This window comes from Ovis canadensis, chromosome 13 (genome assembly GCF_042477335.2).
Source record: "Ovis canadensis isolate MfBH-ARS-UI-01 breed Bighorn chromosome 13, ARS-UI_OviCan_v2, whole genome shotgun sequence".
NCBI classification, from domain to species: domain Eukaryota; kingdom Metazoa; phylum Chordata; class Mammalia; order Artiodactyla; family Bovidae; genus Ovis; species Ovis canadensis.
Window position 1 is genome coordinate 18,325,591 of NC_091257.1, and position 19,499 is coordinate 18,345,089.

At 42.0% G+C, this 19,499-nt stretch overlaps 1 pseudogene; it reads right to left on the reverse strand.

Moving 5' to 3' along the window:
• Nucleotides 1-11,933, reverse strand: part of LOC138417270 (poly(A) polymerase alpha pseudogene) — a 52,430-nt pseudogene extending 40,497 nt beyond the window's left edge.
• Between the last annotated feature and the right edge of the window lie 7,566 nt (nt 11,934-19,499).

Below are 19,499 nucleotides of genomic sequence, written 5' to 3' on the forward strand. Positions count from 1 at the left end.
ACCTCAGATACTTAGATGACACCACCTTTATGGTAAAAAGTGAAGTACAAAAGAGTCTCTTGATGAAAGTGAAAGAGAGTGAACAAGTGGTTTAAAACTCAACATTCAGAAAACTAATATCATGGCATTTGGTGCCATCACTTCATGGCAAATAGATGGGGGAAACAGTGGAAATAGTGACAGATTTTATTTTGGGGGGACTCCAAAATCACAGCAGATGGTGACTGCAGCCATGAAATTAAAAGACACTTGCTGCTTGGAAAGAAAGCTATGACCAACCTAAACAGTGTATTAAAAAGCAGAAACATTACTTTGCCCACAAACGTCCATCTTGTCAAAGCCATGGTTTTTCCAGTAGTCATGTATGGATGTAAAAGTTGGACTATAAAGAAAGCTGAGTGCCAAAGAACTGATGCTTTTGAACTGTGGTGTTGGAAAAGACTCTTGAGAGTGTTTGACTGCAAGGAGATCTAATCAGTCCATCCTAAAGGAAATCAGTCCTGAATATATTGGAAGACTGGTGCTGAAGCTGAAACTCAAGTACTTTGGCCACCTGATGCAAAGAATTGACTCATATGAAAAGACCCTGATGCTGGGAAAGATTGAAGGTGGAAGGAGAAGGGGACAACAGAGGATAAGATGGTTGGATGGCATCACCGACTCGATGGACATGAGTTTGAGTAAGCTCTGGGAGTTGGTGATGGATAGGGAAGCCTGGTGTGCTGCAGTCCATGGAGTCACAAGGAGTTGGACACGACTGAGCTACTGAAATGAACTGAACTGAAAGATATATATGTGCTTGTGTATGTGTGTATACACACACACACACACACACATATTGCACAATATATTGCAAATGGAGAAGAGTGAACTGAGTGATAAAGATAATTCATAAAACAAATAATAGGAAAATGTCCTCAGTGTGCTAAAGAAGGCAGCTAGAGAGTTGGACTGTGAAGAAAGCTGAGCGCTGAAGAATTGATGCTTTTGAACTGTAGTGTTGGAGAAGACTCTTGAGAGTCCCTTGGACTGCAAGGAGATCCAACAAGTTCATTCTAAAGGAGATCAGCCCTGGGATTTCTTTGGAAGGAATGATGCTAAAGCTGAAATTCCAGTACTTTGGCCCACCTCATGCGAAGAGTTGACTCATTGGAAAAGACTCTAATGCTGGGAAGGATTGTGGGCAGGAGGAGAAGGGGATGACCGAGGATGAGATGGCTGGATGGCATCACCAACTCGATGGATGTGAGTCTGAGTGAGCTCCGGGAGATGGTGTTGGACTGGGAGGCCTGGCGTGCTGTGATTCATGGGGTCGCAGAGAGTTGGACACGACTGAGTGACTAACTGCACTCAACTGAGGCTTCCTTTATTCATTCCGCACATTTTTAGGCTGCTTCTGTGTGCTGGAGGTTGGACTGTATGACACAAAGTTGCATTAAGCAATAGCTCTGTTCTCAGGGAACTTTCAGTCCAGTGGGGCAGGAGGTTATGGTGGATAGATGAGTAAATTTATTATAGAATGTGTTAAAAGTGGAACACTCTGGATTCTGAGAATCCAAAGTTGCTGCTCAAAGCATTGGAGGGCAGCAAGTCCATACTGTATAACCATCACCATCAAAACAATGAAGACCAGGAGAATGTGGGGTAAATTTGAAAACAGCATGCAGACTAGTATATCTAGAATGAAGTGTTCATAGAAATCCCTGAACAGGATTTAATCTGGCAAGAGCTCTATACCCAGTACTGCTGCTGCTGCTGCTGCTGCTGCTGCTGCTGCTGCTGCTGCTGCTGCTGCTGCTGCTGCTAAGTCACTTCAGTTGTGTCTGAATCTGTGTGACCCCATAAATGGCAGCCCACTAGGCTCCCCTGTCCTTGGGATTCTCCAGGCAAGAACACTGAAGTGGGTTGCCATTTCCTTCTCCAATGCATGAAAGTGAAAAGTGAAATCAAAATCACTCAGTCGTGTCTGACTCTTAGTGACCCCATGGACTGCAGCTTACGAGGCTCCTCCATCCATGGGATTTCCAGGCAAGAGTACTGGAGTGGGTTGCCATTGCCTTCTGTGATACCCAGTACTAGATACTCTATTTTCCTTGACAGCTTTCATTTGATTATTGCAAGATATTTCTTAGTGCAAGCACTATGGTAGATTGATTGCAAAATGGCCCCAATTTTTCACCCCTGGTGGATCCACACAATTGCAATGTGAGCCTAAGGTCTTCTCATTGGGGGTGGAATCTATTTCTTCCCCACCTTGCATCTGGGCCTGACCTTGCACTTGTTTGGACCAATATATTATGGGGGAAGTGAGGGCATTACAGATCTGAGTCTCAAGAGAACTTGTGTAGTTTTCCTCACTTTTGGAACCCTGTCTTTGTCATGAGAACAAATCCAAGCTAGCTGGCTGGAGGATGAGAGGATATGAGAAGCAGGGATGAGTCACCCTAGCCAACATCCCAGGTGTGCCAGAGCACAGCAACCATCAACACCCCACTGAGAGGACCGACAGTGAAATGATATGAATGAGGGCACTGCTCAGATCAGCAAAACTCCCCACTGGGCCTGAAGACCCATGAGAAATGAGAAATGGTTGATATTTTGTATTACTAGGTATGGAGGTATTTTGTTATGAAATGATAGCTAACTGAAGGATTTGGGGGAAATGAATGAAAAATAAATAAGGACCTACCGTATAGCATGGTGGTTCAGATGGTAAAGAGTCTGCCTGCAATGTGGGAGACCTGGGTTCAATCCCTGGGTTGGGAAGATCCTCTGGAGGAGGGCGTGGCAACCCACTCCAGTGTTCTGGCCTGGAGAATCCCCACTGGTGGGCGGGCTACTGTTAATGGGGTCACAGAGAGTCAGACATGAGTGAGACGAAGAACAGCACAGCACATCTGCATTCAGCACAGGAAACTCGACTCAGTGCTCTGTTGTTTTCTAGTCCCTCAGTCATGCCCGACTCTGCAACCCCAAGGGCTGCAGCACACCAGACTTCGCTGCCCTCACCAGTTCTGGGAGTTTGCACAAACTCATGTGTGTTGAGTCAGCGATGCCATCCAACCATCTCACCCTCTGTCGCTCCATTCTCCTGCCCGCAATCTTTCCCAGCATCAGGGTTTTTTCCAATGAGTCATCTCTTCTCATCCGGTGTCAAAGTATTGGAGGTGGCTGATACTCTGTAATGGCCTATATATGGGAAAAGAATCTAAAAAGAGTGGGCATATGTATGTATATGTATAACTGAGCTGCTTTGCTGTACACCTGAAACTAACACATTTTAAATCAACTATACCGCAATATAAAATAAAAATCAATTTTAAAAATGAATCAAAGTATTAGATAAAAATGGAAAATGGGAATAAAGCCCTCTGTTAGAGGCAAAGAGAATTCTATTCTCAGCTCTGTTGTTAACCATCTGCTGCCCCAGAGTGATTTATGTAAACTCTTCAGACTTTGGTTTTCATTTCGGTGGTTTAGATAAGAGTATTTTTGATTAATAAAGGAAAAGTAAAATAAGTTTTATTTTTCCTTCTCTCTTGAAACACATCAGAAAAAGAAGCATGATAAACAGAGGGGGAAATATTTTGTCTATAAACAGAAAAGAGTACCCCAAAGAATCGAAAAACATGGGCACTCAAGTTTGCACATGGAAGTTCTTAGAATCATTATTCAAAAAATAGAAACAATTCAAATGTCCATTAGAAGATGAATGGATGAATAAAACAAGATATATTCACACACTGAAGTATTATCTGGCAATAAAAATAAAGTACCGATACATGCTACAACATGGACGATCCTTGAAAACATTATGCTAAGTGAAGTAAGTCAGACATAAAAGACAGCATATTATATGACTCCATTTTTGTGAAATGCCCAGAATAATATAGAGACAGTATATTATTGGTTTTCAGGGACTATGGGATGAAGAAATGGGGAATGACTGGTAACAGGTATAAAGTTTTTTTTTTTTGAAATGGTAGATGTTCTGGAATTAGATGGTTACATAACATCATGTATATACAAAAAAAATGCTGAACTGTAAACTTTAAAAGGGTGAATTTTATGAAGTGAATTATATCTCTATTTTTAAACAGGAAAATTCAAAGAAGAGCTACAATCTCAAACTTTAGACTGTGATTATATATTTGCCCCAAACTATGAAATCTGCACAAAGAAAAACATGTGACAAGGAGGAAATAGATTTGATTAGAACCACAGTTTGCCCCAGAACATTCCCTCCTTGTTCTACAATATCTGCCACATAGTTGTCTCTATTCAAAACAATATTAGTTAGGCACCAGCTTGAGACTTGTTATCAGAAAGGAAGTCATTTCGGTAGGACTCTCTCCTGTGTTCAGTGGATCACTCACTTCTTTCATCATTTTGACTGCAGCCAACTTTACTCTTTTTCATGTTTCCCCTACCCACAAACTTTGCAGCCATCCTCTTTGTTAATGAAACCTCCTGAAACTACTCTTTTTTGAGTATTCTATTTGGTTGCTGCTGACACTTTGATTAATATAGAGAGGTAGTTTGGATAAATTTTCTTATATCTATTTTAAAACTGGGATAAGTTATGCGATTCTAGGCTTAAGGGCCATTTTTCTATATTAACTTGCTTTCTAGTCTGGGATTTTAAATTTGGTTCAAGGCTTACAGTTTTGAGGCCCCTGCTTATGACTTTTGATAGAAAATAAAAACTCTCTAATTAATCACTTAGGTTGAAGAGATTTTCTTTTCAAAGTAGTCTGGTTAATTTAGAAAACAGCTTGCAATGGATTAAAAGACTGGCCCAATATTATTCTTTAAATATAACTTACTGATAATAGATTATATCTAGATATTCGAGAAAGGGTATGAACAAGGAACAGTTGAGTGAAGGGGAAGAAGAAAGAAGAAGAAGGTCTAGGATTTGAGAGCAGATTTAGGCAATAAAATCCCATGGACGGAGGAGCCTGGTAGGCTGCAGACCATGGGGTCGCTAAGAGTTGGACACGACTGAGTAACTTCACTTTCAATTTTCGCTTTCCACTTTCATACATTGGAGAAGGAAATGGCAACCCACTCTAGTGTTCTTGCCTGGAGAATCCCAAGGACTGCGGAGCCTGTTGGGCTGCCATCTATGGGGTTGCACAGAGTCGGACACGACTGAAGCGACTTAGCAGCAGCAGTGGAAGGCAAAAGGCTCCTGCTCATGACCATATGAAGGCAAAGGAGGCAGGGGAAGATTGACAGGAGAAGCAAGGATGGGATGACAACAAGTAAGGATGATGAGCATCTAAGACTAACAGCATGTTGCTCAATATTTGCCAAGAGCACAGCTTATTATGAGGACAGAGTGATGAGAATGGCGCACTGTGGAAGCACACTTCAGAGCCCACCCAGAAGCCCCAGGTGAACCAGGGTGCCCATCTCAGTTGCTGCGAATAATGGAAGTTAATTGCTACCAGTTGCTCCTCTGGAGAGTTACCCAACATGTATAAGGGCTGCCTTGCCAGGAAAATTTATATCTTCCTCCTAAGCAACCAGGGACAAACTTAGAGCTGAGGATTATCTGATACAGGAATTCAAATCTTTGATGTGGCTTATACTCCAGAGCTCACCTGTGGGTTTGGGCAGAGGCTAGCACCTCCCTAAGACTACATCCTTGCTACCCTGCTTAGTCTCCTTCATTACATGCTTTTTTCTTCCTGAACAGTGTGCCTTTAGTGCTAAGAAATGGAGTATTTCCTGCCATATCAGTGAATAAAAGATGTCACAGTCATGAGCAATTGCAGCCACCACCAATGCTGAGCTGGTGAGAAGAAAAGAATACCTGCCATCTAATAGCCATCAGACTGAGGCCACTCCTTATGGTGAGCCTGAAGGAAACCCAGAAGGTGAAAACACAGGACACTAGCCCCAGTAGGTGAGGCACATATCAAAGGAATGATTTCAGTGAGCCCAGAGTCTTGAATTTGCCCATACATTGTTGTTGTTTAGTTGCTAAATCACGTCCAACTCTTTTGCGACCCCATGGACTGTAGCCTGCCAGGCTCCTCTGTCCTAGGATTTCCCAGGCAAGAATACTGGAGTAGGTTACCATTTCCTTCTCCAGGATATCTTCCCAACTCAGGGATCAAACCAGTGTCTCCTGCATTGGCAGATGAATTCTTTACCACTGAACCACCAGGGAAGACCTCTTCACATTTATTGAAAAAGCACTAAATTCCTTAATATCTGGTTTTCCTTTAATTAACAACAACATTTTGACGTTCAGACTACCTGCCCTATGTTGTGAAACTTCCATTTAACTTGGCTTCCCCCTTGCCTCTTCTAAGTAGTTCTCTTAGAATTACTTGAGATGCTGCCTCCCGGGCTTGAAGTCTTTTTGCCGATTAAACATAACTCTCAGCTTTAACTTGTGAATATTTTTTAAGTCTGCAGTACTTCACACGCAGATGGATCTCTGTTTCTGGCTCTGCTTTGAGCTTGATCTATATGCAGTATGGCTACAAAGCGCTTGCCTGCTTCCTTCTTCCCCTGTTTTTCAAATATTCATAAACCCCTTATTGCACGTGAGTCACTATTTTTAAGTAGCCAAACATCAGGAAGTTGTGGTGAGATTGCTACTGTTCACTTTAATGACTTCCTTACAAGTCTGTCTTGGTCCAGAGATCTTTACACTGAACTTCAAAAGAATCTTTGACTTATATTTCATCTGGTCAATCAGTTTCACAAGTTAGCAAAGATAGCAGGAAAACAATTTCCATGCTTTCTTCCAGTAGGGTCTTTAAATGAGTAGCATATTTGCAAAGCTCCTCCAAGATTCTATTGCATAAATGCACCAAGTGCACTCTCTAGCTCCATTTAAACAAGAAGTTAATATGAACTCATAAATTTCAGTGTACTATGTCTATTCCTGAAAGCAGGAGCACTTGAGGATAAAGGAATAAAACTGAATTAGGTTAGTTAATTAGCTAGTGTTATGAAAAAGTAAACCTTATATCCCACTAAGGTGGCTTATTTATTCACAGTACACTGTAACATAAAAGCTAATAGGAACTTGTTATTTATGGTACTTACTCAACTTCCTGTTTTAAAGAAAACCGAGTTTAGGAGTTTAACTTAACATTTCTTTTTAAAATCGGTGAGTTACTGAATTAACTGTAAAACTACAATGAAGTTGCTGAGAAAAAAAGAGTAGGGTGTTCAGAGTGAAACCATGAGCTTTGTTCTTCTACACCTGTCAGGTAATGAGTAGTTGCCAAAAATCTTCACTACATAAAATCAATAATCAAAATAGACCAATAGGCAGATTTCTGAGGAGCTCAAATCGTAAAGAGTCAGGCTGCAATGTGGGAGACCTCGGTTCGATCCCTGGGTGGGGAAGATCCCTAGAGAGGGGCATGGCAACCCACTACAGTATTCTTGCCTGGAGAATTCCAAGGACAGAAGAACCTGGAGGGTTACCGTGCATGGGGTCCCAAAGAGTCAGACGCTACTGAGCAACTTTCACTTTACTTTCAAAATAGGCCAATAGATGGCGCTATTGCTGTGTGTAATGCTTTGGAAAGCCAAAGGACAAAATACAGGACAAGAAGACAAAAAACGCTTCTGAATTCTCAAAGAGAAGGCAATGTTATTCTTTTCTCTCTTTTGTTCGAACTTCAGTCATCACTCGCATTATCTCATTGAGTTGAAGTGCTGAATTTTTTGCGCCCTAAAGAGCAACATTCCCCAAGAAAAAGAAATGCAAAAAGGCAAAAAGTTGTCTGAGGAGGCCTTACAAATAGCTGAGAAAAGAAGAGAAGCTAAAGGAAAAGGAGAAAAAGAAAGATATACCCATTTGAATGCAGAGTTCCAAAGAATAGCAAGGAGAAATAGGAAAGCCTTCCTCAGTGATCAATGCAACAAGTACAGGAAAACAATAGAATGGGAAAGACTAGAGATCACCTCAAGAAAATTAGAGATACCAAGGGAACATTTCATGCAAAGATGGACACAATAAAGGACAGAAATGGTATGGACCTAACAGAAACAGAAGATATTAAGAAGAAGTGGCAAGAATACACAGAAGAACTATACAAAAAAGATCTTCATGATCCAGATAACCACGATTGTGTGATCACTCACCTAGAGCCAGACATCCTGGAGCGTGAAGTCAAAGTGGACCTTAGGAAACATCACTATTAACAAAGCTAGTGGAGGTGATGGGATTCCAGTTGAGCTATTTCAAATCCTAAAAGATGATGCTGTGAAAGTGCTGCACTCAATATGCAAGCAAATTTGGAAAACTCAGCAGTGGCCACAGGACTGGAAAAGCTTCATTTTCATTCCAATCCCAAAGAAAGGCAATGCTAAAAAATATTCTAACTACCACACAGTTGCTCTCATCTCAAACATTAGCTAAGTATTGCTCAAAATTCTCCAAACCAGGCTTCAACAGTACATAAATTGAGAACTTCCAGATGTTCAAGTTGGATTTTGAAAAAGCAGGGGAACAAGAGATCAAATTGCCAACATCCTTTGGATCATAGAAAAATCAAGAGAATTCCAGAAAAATACTACTTCTGCTTCATTGACTATGCCAAAGCTTTTGACAGTGTGGATCACAACAAACTGAAAATTTTTTCAAGCGATGGGAATACCAAACCACCATACCTGCTTCCTGAGAAATCTGTATGTAGGTCAAGGAGCAACAGTTAGAACTGGACATGGAACAAAGGACTGGCTCCAAACTGGGGAAGGAATACATCAAGGCTGTATATTGTCACTCTGCTTATTTAACTTATATGCCGAGTACATCATGAGAAATGCCAGGCTGAGTGAAGCACAAGCTGGAATCAAGATTGCCAGGAGAAATATCAATGACCTCAGATATGCAGATGACACCACCCTTATGGCAGAAAACTAAGAACTAAAGAGCTTCTTGATGAAAGTGAAAGAGAAGAGTGAAAACTCTGGCTTAAAACTCAACATTCAAAAAAATAAGATCATGGCATCTGGTCCCATCACTTTGTGGCAAATAGATGGGGAAACAATGGAAACAGTGAGAGATTTTATTTTCTTGAGTTTCAAAATCACTGCAGATGGAGACTGCAGGCATGAAATTAAAAGACCCTTGCTCCTTGGATGAAAAGCTATGACCAAACTAGAGTACATATTTAAAAAGCAAAAACATTACTTTGCTGACAAAAGCCTGTCTAGTCAAAACCATGGCTTTTCCAGTAGCCATGTATGGATGTGAGAGTTGGATTATAAAGAAAACTGAGTGCCGAAAAATTGATTGACTTTGAACTGTGGTGTTGGAGAAGACTCTTGAGAGTCCCTTGGTCTGCAAGGAGATTAAACCAGTGAATCCTAAAGGAAATCAGTCCTAATTATTCATTCAAAGGACTGATGCTGAAGCTGAAACTCCAGTGCTTTGACCACCCAATGCAAAGAACTGACTCATTGGGAAAGACTGTAATGCTGGAAAAAATTGAAGGCAGGAGGAGAAAGGGATGACAGAGGATGAGATGGTTAGATGGCACCATGGACTTGATGGACATGAGTTTGAGCAAGCTCCAGGAGTTGGTGATGGTCAGGGAGCCTGGCAATGAGATCTCAGAGTCAGACACGACTGAGTGACTGAAACAGCAGCAAGTTATTTTCATACGAATGTTGCAAAGAACAATATCTATATGATAGATATCTTATATATCTTAACCAGTTTGCTTGAAAAGATGTCTTAACTCACAAGCAGAAGGATAAATCCTCTCTAGGATAAAAGTCTTTAAAAACAGGACTGTGGAAATCTCCTCAGAGTGTGATTGATTTCTACCACTTTTGGTAGAATCATTCCACAGTTATTTTTTGGAAAATAAATTAGAATGAAATAATTATTTAATTTCCCAAAGTAAAATGAAGACAATTTTCAATAAAATGAAATTTGGAATAATTTTTAAAAGGTGCATTGGCCATGCTCAAGGAAAGGTGAGCAATATGTATAAAGAGCAAAGAATCTTGAAAGCATTGTTTTGTACATGGAGTATGGATTTTTTTTCTTTATCATTTTAGAGTTCACTTTGTGAAACCAGTCTTCATGGTTTGAAGAGATCCAGGTGTGGAAAGAAAGTCACCTTGGGATGAAATTTTGACAAAAATAATCAACCAAATTGTGGAAATTTTACAACATTTGACATACATTTTAAGGCTGATTTGTGGAGACAAATTGTTTCTGACTCCAACGGTCTCATAAGAAATTTGTTCTTATCGAACGAATCCATGAAGCAGCCTAAATTACTTCTATCCTCCAAAGACTCACAATCAAAAAATAGTAAGTTGTGTTGTACAACCAAGTCAGAAATAAGAGACAAGAAAAGTAATACTTCATCAAGTTTGCAAAGTTCTTTCTAGGCACCTGATAATCTTGGAAATCTTCTGAGATAAGCAAAGTAACCAATTATGATTATGTTAATCAAGTACCTAAGGCGCTTTTCCATCATCTTACCTCTGTTGCCTCGTTTGCAATACTTACATGAAGTCAGTACTATTATTGCCCTCCTGTCCCAACAGAAAGCATTGAAGTACAGAAAAATTAAGCCAGAAAGTGGCTTACTTGCAATGAAAACCCAGGCAGGTTAAAAGACTCATACAGTCATTTTTAGAGATAAAAAGGGGCATTAAAGTTTATATCATAAGCTATTAAAGGTAGAGTTAAATTCAGACCAAAGGTCTTAAGGATTTGTGACTTGATAGTTTTCCCTGAATGACATCCCGTTTTGATTTATACGGTCCCAGACTTGGTAGAATGACAGTCCCCTTGACTCTAAACGCCATGTAGACTGCATCAGTCTAGTTGGCCTCCCACAGATAATTCTCTTCACTAGGCTCATATGCTGTTTGCAATTTTTTACCCATGCTCATCTCTCCAGGCTCCACCATAAACTGAGGCAGTTTACTCTTCAGTCTTACTCTCTTCCCTGAGAAGTCGTTTGTGGATTTCTTAGTGCTATTATCAGTGATGAAACAGAGAGATCTCCAGACTTTAGGACTCCAGACCTGTCTACAACCTGGTATGAAAGAGGGAGATTACCAGATCCCTTCAAGTATCGGCATTTTGCACTCCAGAACACAGTGTGCCCGGTGTTTTCCAAAGGATACGTAAGGGGTATGGGCTTTCCAGGTGGCTCAATGGTAAAGTATCTGCCTGTAAATACAGAAGCTGAAGGAGATGCAAGTTCGATCCCTGAGTCAGGAAGATCCCCTGGAGGAGGAAACGGCAACCCATTCCAGTGTCCTTGTCTGGGAAATCCTGTGGACAGAAGAACCTGGTGGGCTACAGTCCATGGGGTCACACAGAGTCTGACACAACTGCGCATGCACACACACACAAGGAGGAGTGCAGAGATTTTGAGAAATGAGATTATCACTCTTATCATCCAAAGAAAGTGACTTTGCTGATCTTTTTTTAGTTTATTCATGCTCAGACAGTACTTGCAGTTTCCATAAAGGATGCTGATTATGTCAGCAAGCATAGGCTAAGTTATGCTACAGTAACAAAAGAAAAGCTTTACCCCTAAATCTTAGTAGCTTACAGCAAGAGAATTTTCTTTCTTGTTCATTTCAGCCACCAATCATGGGTTGGCTTTGACTGTTCCATCCAGAACCCACTCAGGCTGAAGGAGTAGCTTCCATCTGGGGACCTAACATGGGGAAAGGATTAGCGTGAGACCACACAATCACTCTTGGAGCTTCTGCTCAGAGATGGCATCTGGCATTTCTGAGCACATTTCATTGGCCAAAGGGAGTCACATGGTCAAGCCTGATGGCAATGGGACTGGATGACTTCCTCCCCTTAGAGAGTGGTGCTTTGAGGGAAAGGTGGTGAGGGAGAGTACTGCCATAGCCACCAGCTTGCACATGAGCTTGCTCTGCTGTGCTGTGCTTAGCCGCTCAGCCATGTCCAACTCTTTGTGACCCCATGACCTGCCAGGCTCCTCTATCCATGTGGAATCTCCAGGAAAGAATACAGGAGTGGGTTGCCATGCCCTCCTCCAGGAGATCTTCCCAACCCAGGAATCAAACCCAGGATGGGTCATCTAATATTGGGAACAGTAAAACAATCCTTAGAGTTATTGCATTATATTATATTGGGCTTAGAGAGGCTCCTATCTGGATAAATTAATAGGGTGAAAGTGGGAGCATGCTCCATCAGCCTCAATTTAACATCATAAAAGAAATAGTAAAGAAGTCCAAGCATCTAAGTTCCTCTCAACCTTTCCCAGAAGGGGCACATTGGAAAAAAATTCATTTCAGGTTGTGGTAGTTAATGTTAGGGGATCAGAGGGGAGCTGCTGAACCCAGAGAAGAATTCCTCCTCCATCAGCAGCTACACTACATGGGCCAGGTCATGAGGCTTCTTATCTTGTAACACTGGCAAAAGCTTAGGCCTCAATTTTAACTCACTGCATTGCAGTTCTTTTCAAGTACATTACCAGGGCTTTATGAAGATTGATAGAGTGCCAGAAAGCCATTGGGTTGAAAGTCCAGATGTACATAAATCAAGTCATAGCATCATTTAATTCAGAATGCTTTGGCCCAAGTCATTACAGAGTAGCAGTGCAGAGATTTATAGGAAGTCTTATAAGATTTGATGATCTGAAAGGTAGAGATATTAAGTGTCTGATTTAGCTCTAGGAGATGCTGCAGCAGTTTTAAATCAACTGAAGGCTTTATTGCAGCTGGTTTAAAAATGTGTCTCAAATAACTAGAAATGTATCCTAAGAACATCTTGGAATGAAGGGTTGAATGTGATTTTTGACCATCAAAACTAAGATCTGATTTGCATAAGGAAAGAACCTATCTATCAATAAAAATGCATATCAGCAAGCCTTTTTATATATTGAAGAACTATTCTCTGCTCTAACTTGTTCTATAGCTAATGATTTTTACATAAATCTTCTCTAGGATAAGACCCCGAGATCTTTGTGTCTGATGACAAGAATTCTTCTGATCCTTTTAATCTTGAGCCAGAAGTCATCTACATTTAAAATCATCTCAGGTTTTCCACTGAGGGACTCAAAAGGCCACAATCCCAGTTGACCTCACACTCACCAGGCATGCTGAGTTTTAAGCCTGCAGACCTGGTGAGGTTTGCTATAATCTTCTCTGAGCCCAGCCCTTTCCATATTCCTTCTTTTATTTGAATCTCTTGATGTTCTCTAATGCTTTAATGTCACATTTTCCTTTTTCTATCAAAATATATTACTTAAAATAAATTATTTTTGTAAAAGTTTACCAACAGATCACAATACCTCAAAGACTGAGGAAATTTAATGTTAGCATATGCCAGGGTATACAAATAGAATAGCCGAAGAAAGGATGGTCTGATCTTCCCGACCCAGGGATCGAACCCAGGTCTCCCGCACTGCAGGCAGATGCTTTAACCTCTGAGCCACCAGGGAAGTGCAGTGAGAAATTAAAGACAACTAAAGATGAAAGTGGAATATATTTCTCTCTTTTGTAAAATCACACTACAGAGAAAATTTAAAGACAGTGATTCAAAATTGTCATTTTGAATCAATCTACATTTCTGCCCACCCTTTGGAAAAATTTACAAACATTTTTGATGGAACAAATTCTTAATGAAATGGAGACGTTTCCTCCTCAAAGTGACCTCTGAAAACATATTATTCCTCATAAAAAAAGACTTAACTGATAATATTATTTTCAATTAATACTAAAATTGATTTTACATAACTATGTATCCAAGAAATTTTGAATATACATTTTATTAAATACTGTTTGTAAATTTAATATTACTACATTTTCTTTAATTGCAATTGTTAGGTAGTTAGAATAGGAAAAAGAAGTCCAGGCAAGGGGGTGGCTAAAGACAAGGAAGGGAAAAGCCTGTGAAAATAGAACGAAAGAAGGTCCAAGGACTGGAGTGAGGACCTCAAACAGTGAGGTAAAACAAACAGCACTCCTCACTAGCCCAATTTACATAGGGCAGGCCCGGGGAGGGGGGGGGGGGGAACCACATAAAAAGAGGAGCCAAAACCTTTTTTCTCTTCTAGTCTTTTGAGTTGGCTTTCCCTCACACCTTGAGGATGTATTTTCCTTTACTTTCTAAGTAAAACTGAGCTGTAACATTGGTCCATCTGAAGGCTGTAATGCTGGTCCGTTGCTTCGCTTATTTTTGTTGCAATGAGACAAAACTGAGGAAATTACAAACTCCCCGAACATCTATGGTGCTGTTTCTCAGATTTAACCTGGCTGAAACAACCTCAGCTCAGCCCCCACAAGGAAGAGGCCAAGCACAGCAGGAGCCCAACTTGGCGAAAGCTTCCAAGGTAGAAGCTAAACCCAAGAAGACCCAGTGCAGGGGCAGTGACAAGAAGCCCAGCAGACTGGAAAACAGGACAGCAAAAAACAAACAGCAGAAAGCTCACACGGCTCGTCTCAGATTCCAGAAGACCTCTGGTTAAGGTAGGAGGTCCTCACTCCTATGGCTAGAAGGACATATGCCTAACAAAATCTTGATTCCTTTACAATCTCTTGTTTCTTGTTTCCTTGAACCCCCCGTGAACAGGTGAGCGGCCGTGGGTGCAAATGAGGGACTCCGGCAGAGGCTACTCCTCAGTGTGTCCCAAAGGCTCCACTGTCTGCTGGGCCCCAGTAGCTTTGCCCAGGCTGGTGGGGGTTCTTCTGTCCTGAATCTTCTTTATGCCAAGGATCAGGCCAATGAAAACTGTGAGCACAGGTCAGGTATTTAGCAGGTTTTCCAGTAGGTTATGAAGGGGATTCCTCAGCACGTTTTTCCCACTGCTTCTTCCTCCTGTCCTTCAGCTTCTCTCTCCTGGGACTTGAGCCTGGCCCAAACCCATGATGCTTGGCTTCAAGACCTAATGAAGCGCAGGTTCTGATGTCTCATTGCAAAAATTCAGTTAGAGACACAGCGATAGTTAAGAGGTGTGCTGGGGGCCAGTGTGAGGAACTCCGCCCATGGCAAAGGTCATGAGGAAGGAGGCTTGGCATACGCAAAGGCATGGTCAAGCCTCAGGAAACCCCCTGTTCCCGAGCATCCAACCCCAAAACCAGAGTCTGTTTCATGCTCTCACCTACACCTCTGATTTTACAGGGGGCTCTCCCCCATAACCATTTCTCTCCGAGAAGGAATAAATTTGCAGCTCCAGTTAATAAAAATTCCTGGGTGTGACAAGAGTGTTTCAACTTAGAAATTCCTCTGGAGGTCCTCTAGCCTCCCTGATCAGGTTTGTCCGGCCACACGTGATTGTTTACAGCCCCCCAACCTTGGGAGGCCTGAGATGCTTTAAAACTTTCTAAATACAGACTCTTTTAAGAAGTTAGAAAATTATTAGTATAGTATAGTGGGTTGATTAGAAATTATATTGGTGAAGGGTTTTTTTGATTTGTCCTGTCAATAATCACTACTAATTCCCTGCCCTGGGTGTGACAAGGGTGTCTCAGGTCAAACCTCTCTGCTGGCAGACTAGCTTGTGTGACAACCTCTCAACCATAAACAGCACAGAGAGTTTGGAGTATCAGCATAGGGCTTTTCTCATTGTTGAGTCAGTGATTGCCGCCAGGCCTCCATATCCTTAGGCACCTGGGAATATATTAATCAATGTATTTGGAATATAGAAAAGGAAATATAGTAGTTTTTGATGTTAGCGATACTAGACTTTTTGAGTTAATGAATTTTCTCTTTTGTTATAGATCACTGTACTTTGTTATAAATCGCTGAGTCCTTGCTATGTAAAAATGTAACTTTATCACTATCTTAAGACTAAATAGATCTTAAGGGGAACATTGGTGAAGGGTTTTCATTTGTTGAGCCAATATTTGCTGCTAAATCTCCATATTCCTTGCCCTTATAATGAATATAACTAGCATATAGGAAAAATAAGTATTAACCTTTAAGATTAATCATGTTAAACCTTAGGCTAAGTAAATTCCTTTCCTAGTTGTAACTCACTACACCCTCACCCTATAGGAATGCAACTTTATTTGGAGGGTGGCGCCTGATTTAAGAAAAATCACCCCTGGAAAAATAAGTTTTCTGATTAACTGACTGGTATCAGAAAGGGCCATAAACTGTCAGCAGGTCTCATGGCCAGAAGATGATGTAACACCCATAAGACCTTTGTATAATTTTATATGAAGCACCTGATTGTGACAAGGGTCAGGTCTGCTGACCCCCGCGTGACTCTGTATTCATCCCTATGTACAACAAAAAGGTATATAAACAAACCTGAAAAATAAAGAAATCGGATCAATTTCTGGAAAGACTGATTCCCCCATGTCGTTTCTTTCTTGCTTCCCGTTTTTCTGGCTGAATTCCCATCTGGAGCATGGATGCTATTCCCTGTAAACCAAGTTATTCAGCCTCTTTTTCTCCACTAATTTTCCTACTACACTATCCGTTTCTAATCTCTCTATATATCTGTAATTAAGATTTTTCCTAGAACGCCGATTCCAACCCCACCTTCGAATCACCCTAGATCCACCAGGGCTGGACCCCAGCAGAGGTGGATTTTTTCAGACTCAGAGAGAAGCACACTCCACAGGGTGTGGGCCATCACAGAGGAAAGTGCAGTGGCCACGGAATGTAGTGTGGTTAGTTTTTTCGAGCTGGGTGATTTCATATGCTAATGAGCGAAAGGATCATTCCAACAATTGGGGAACCACCCACTTCTCCTCTGTCTTTTGACAATGCCTTGGAACTGTCCTGCTGGCACCTCTGGGTGTGCCAGTTAGCATGCAGATTGGGGATCAAGGTTTAGTTGAATTTGACTTGTCATTTTGGACCCACTTGATTTTAATCAGTTTATGTTATACCCTTGGAGAAGGAAATGGCAACCCACTCTAGTATTCTTGCCTAGAAAATCCCATGGATGGAGAAACAATGTAGGCTACAGTCCATGGGGTCGCAAAGAGTCGGACACAACTGAGCGGCTCCACTTTCACTTGCTCTATGTCATTCTTTCGAAAGTTGTGCCCTGCTCCCTTCCCTCCTATTTTATGCTCTTTTCCTGAGCTCCATCCAGGTCCACAATGTCACCTCTACAATCTTCTGGAGGGACAACCAGAAAACAGCTGGGCCTTGGGGGGGAAATACTGTATAATACCCAATCCCTCTCCATATTCAGGCCTTCATCTTCCATGTTTCCTGCAACATGTGCAAGAACAGCATCTCTCAGTGAACCTACTAGGGCAGGCGACAGGCACACAATGCCTGCTAGAAGTCCACCTAGTGGCATCCCTTCAAGGGCAGTTGGGCTTCCAGGAATAATTTTTGCCACTTTGGGAGTTAGCCCTGCAGGCCGTTTGGGGCCAAAGCCTTACCACCCTTCTAAAGTTATAAACATACCCCTGGATCAAATCTCCACTCCACTGTATGGAACATCTGGCCTGTTGTCTCTTATCAATTTGTTCTTAAGCCACTTACTAACTCCTACAACCAGGACCCTGCCCCCTTGTAGGGAATATTGCTCCACTCCCCTTTTTATTAAAATACTCTAAAAGCCCCTAACAGGACCAGATAACCCACTCTTTTGTCATAACTTCTGCTATTACCTAAAGTGAGTCTGACAATGAAATGCTTACCATTGGAGACACCCTAAGCTGCTCTTATGGAGGACTAGGGGAGGAAATCAGTGACTTATATTCCCTTAGAGCAGTAACAGGATAAAGCTATGGCTGCTTCACCAGGTTCCCAGTCTCAAGGCACAGGCTTGGATTGCTTTATGTCATGATATCTATTCCCATCTGTGGTGAACAAACTGGCAATGAGTTAAAATTACAACCCCTTAATCCTACCCAGCACTGGTTATGCTGGAGACCTTGGGGATGCCCAACTCCAGTCCACGGTCCTAGGAGGTTGACCTGCCTAGGGATCTGGTCCTCGAAAAGTTGTCGTGCCTCAGCCTGCTCGGGGATCTGCCAGTGCAGGGGTTCCAGGAGGTAGGGATTGGACCTCCAGGCTGTCATGCCTCAGCCTGCCTGGGGATCTGCACCCTGACCCGGGGATGCCTGGCTCTCAGGTTGCAACAGTACTGGGTAGGACAAGCTTCAAAAAGATTCACCCTTAAGGAAGTCCACCCATGGAAACTGAAGGAGGCCTATTAGATTTTTTCTTTTCCTCCATGTCATCACTGTCTCTCAGATGGGAAATAACTAACCCAGTTCCTGACAAGTGCCCTTGAGATGCATCCTTGATAACTGGAAGCTGTTAGATCCTCTAACTTTAAGGAGAAGTTGCTTAAAATTCTTTTGTGCCACTGTATGGCTATGGTATCCTCTGGGACACAAGGAACACTGGCCTGAGGATGGGAGTTTAAATTACAATCCCATCCTGCAGCTAGACTTATTCTGCAAAAGACAGGGGAAATGGACAGAGATCCCTTATGTCCACATTTTCTTCTGACTAAGAGATATGAAGGAACTCTGTCCTAAGTATGGGATTGTTGTATGCCCTAAAAGTGAGCCTACTAAGCACAGACAACCAAGAGAAAGACCCCCCTCCCCATGAAGGCTCACCTCCCAAGGCTCTCTAGTTGCCTGGTGCTCCTTCCTTGTACCCAAAAGTGCCCCCATATCCAGGAGCACCCCCTCCACAAAAGCCAACTCGAGTATGTCCCTTACTGGAGGAGAATTTGGACCAACCCAGGTCTATAAGCCCTTCTCCCTCTTAGAACTAAGACCAAACAAGACCTGGGAAGCAATACAGATGATCCAGGCAAATATATAGATACATTTCAACACATTGCCTTGGCCTTTCACTTGATGTGGAAGACATCATGGTCATATTTAGTCAAATTTTATCTGACCCTGAGCATGCTAGGGTCTTAAAGGAAGCCCAAAGGTATACTATGGGGCTTCACATGTCATGTGATAAATACCCAGTAGGGGAAACTGAAGTCACCTCCTTAGATCCTGATTGGAATTATAATGATCCTGAGCACATCATGGAAAGGGATCATTTTCTGCTCTGTGTGAAGGCGGGACTAAAAGCAGCCCAGCAAAAGGTATGCCCGGGTCTCAGCAATAACTCAGGAGCCCCACGAGAACCCCATTGCCTTTCTGGAAAGGCTAAAAGAGGCCCTCCAAAAATTTAACAATCTGGACTTAGACTCTTATGAGGGACAAGGGATTTTAAAGGACAAATTTCTGTCCCAATCTGCATCAGACAACAGGATAAAGTTACAACACCTACAGCAGCAGGACCCTGCTGCCTCTTTAGATGAGATGGTCCAGACAGCCACCAATACCTTTTATAACAGAGAATAGGAGAGGGAGGCCAAGGCTCGGGAAAAGGAGAAAAGGAAAGAGACAAGGCATGCCCAGATGTTGACTGCCATCCAGGGAAGCCCTATGGCAAACTCTGAGTCCTTGAAGAACAAGGTACAAGGTAAAGGCCTAATCTGTAGACAGGTGGGCCATTGGACAAAAGACTGTACAAACTGTGACAAGTCTCCTAAAACAGCTTGCTACAAATGATA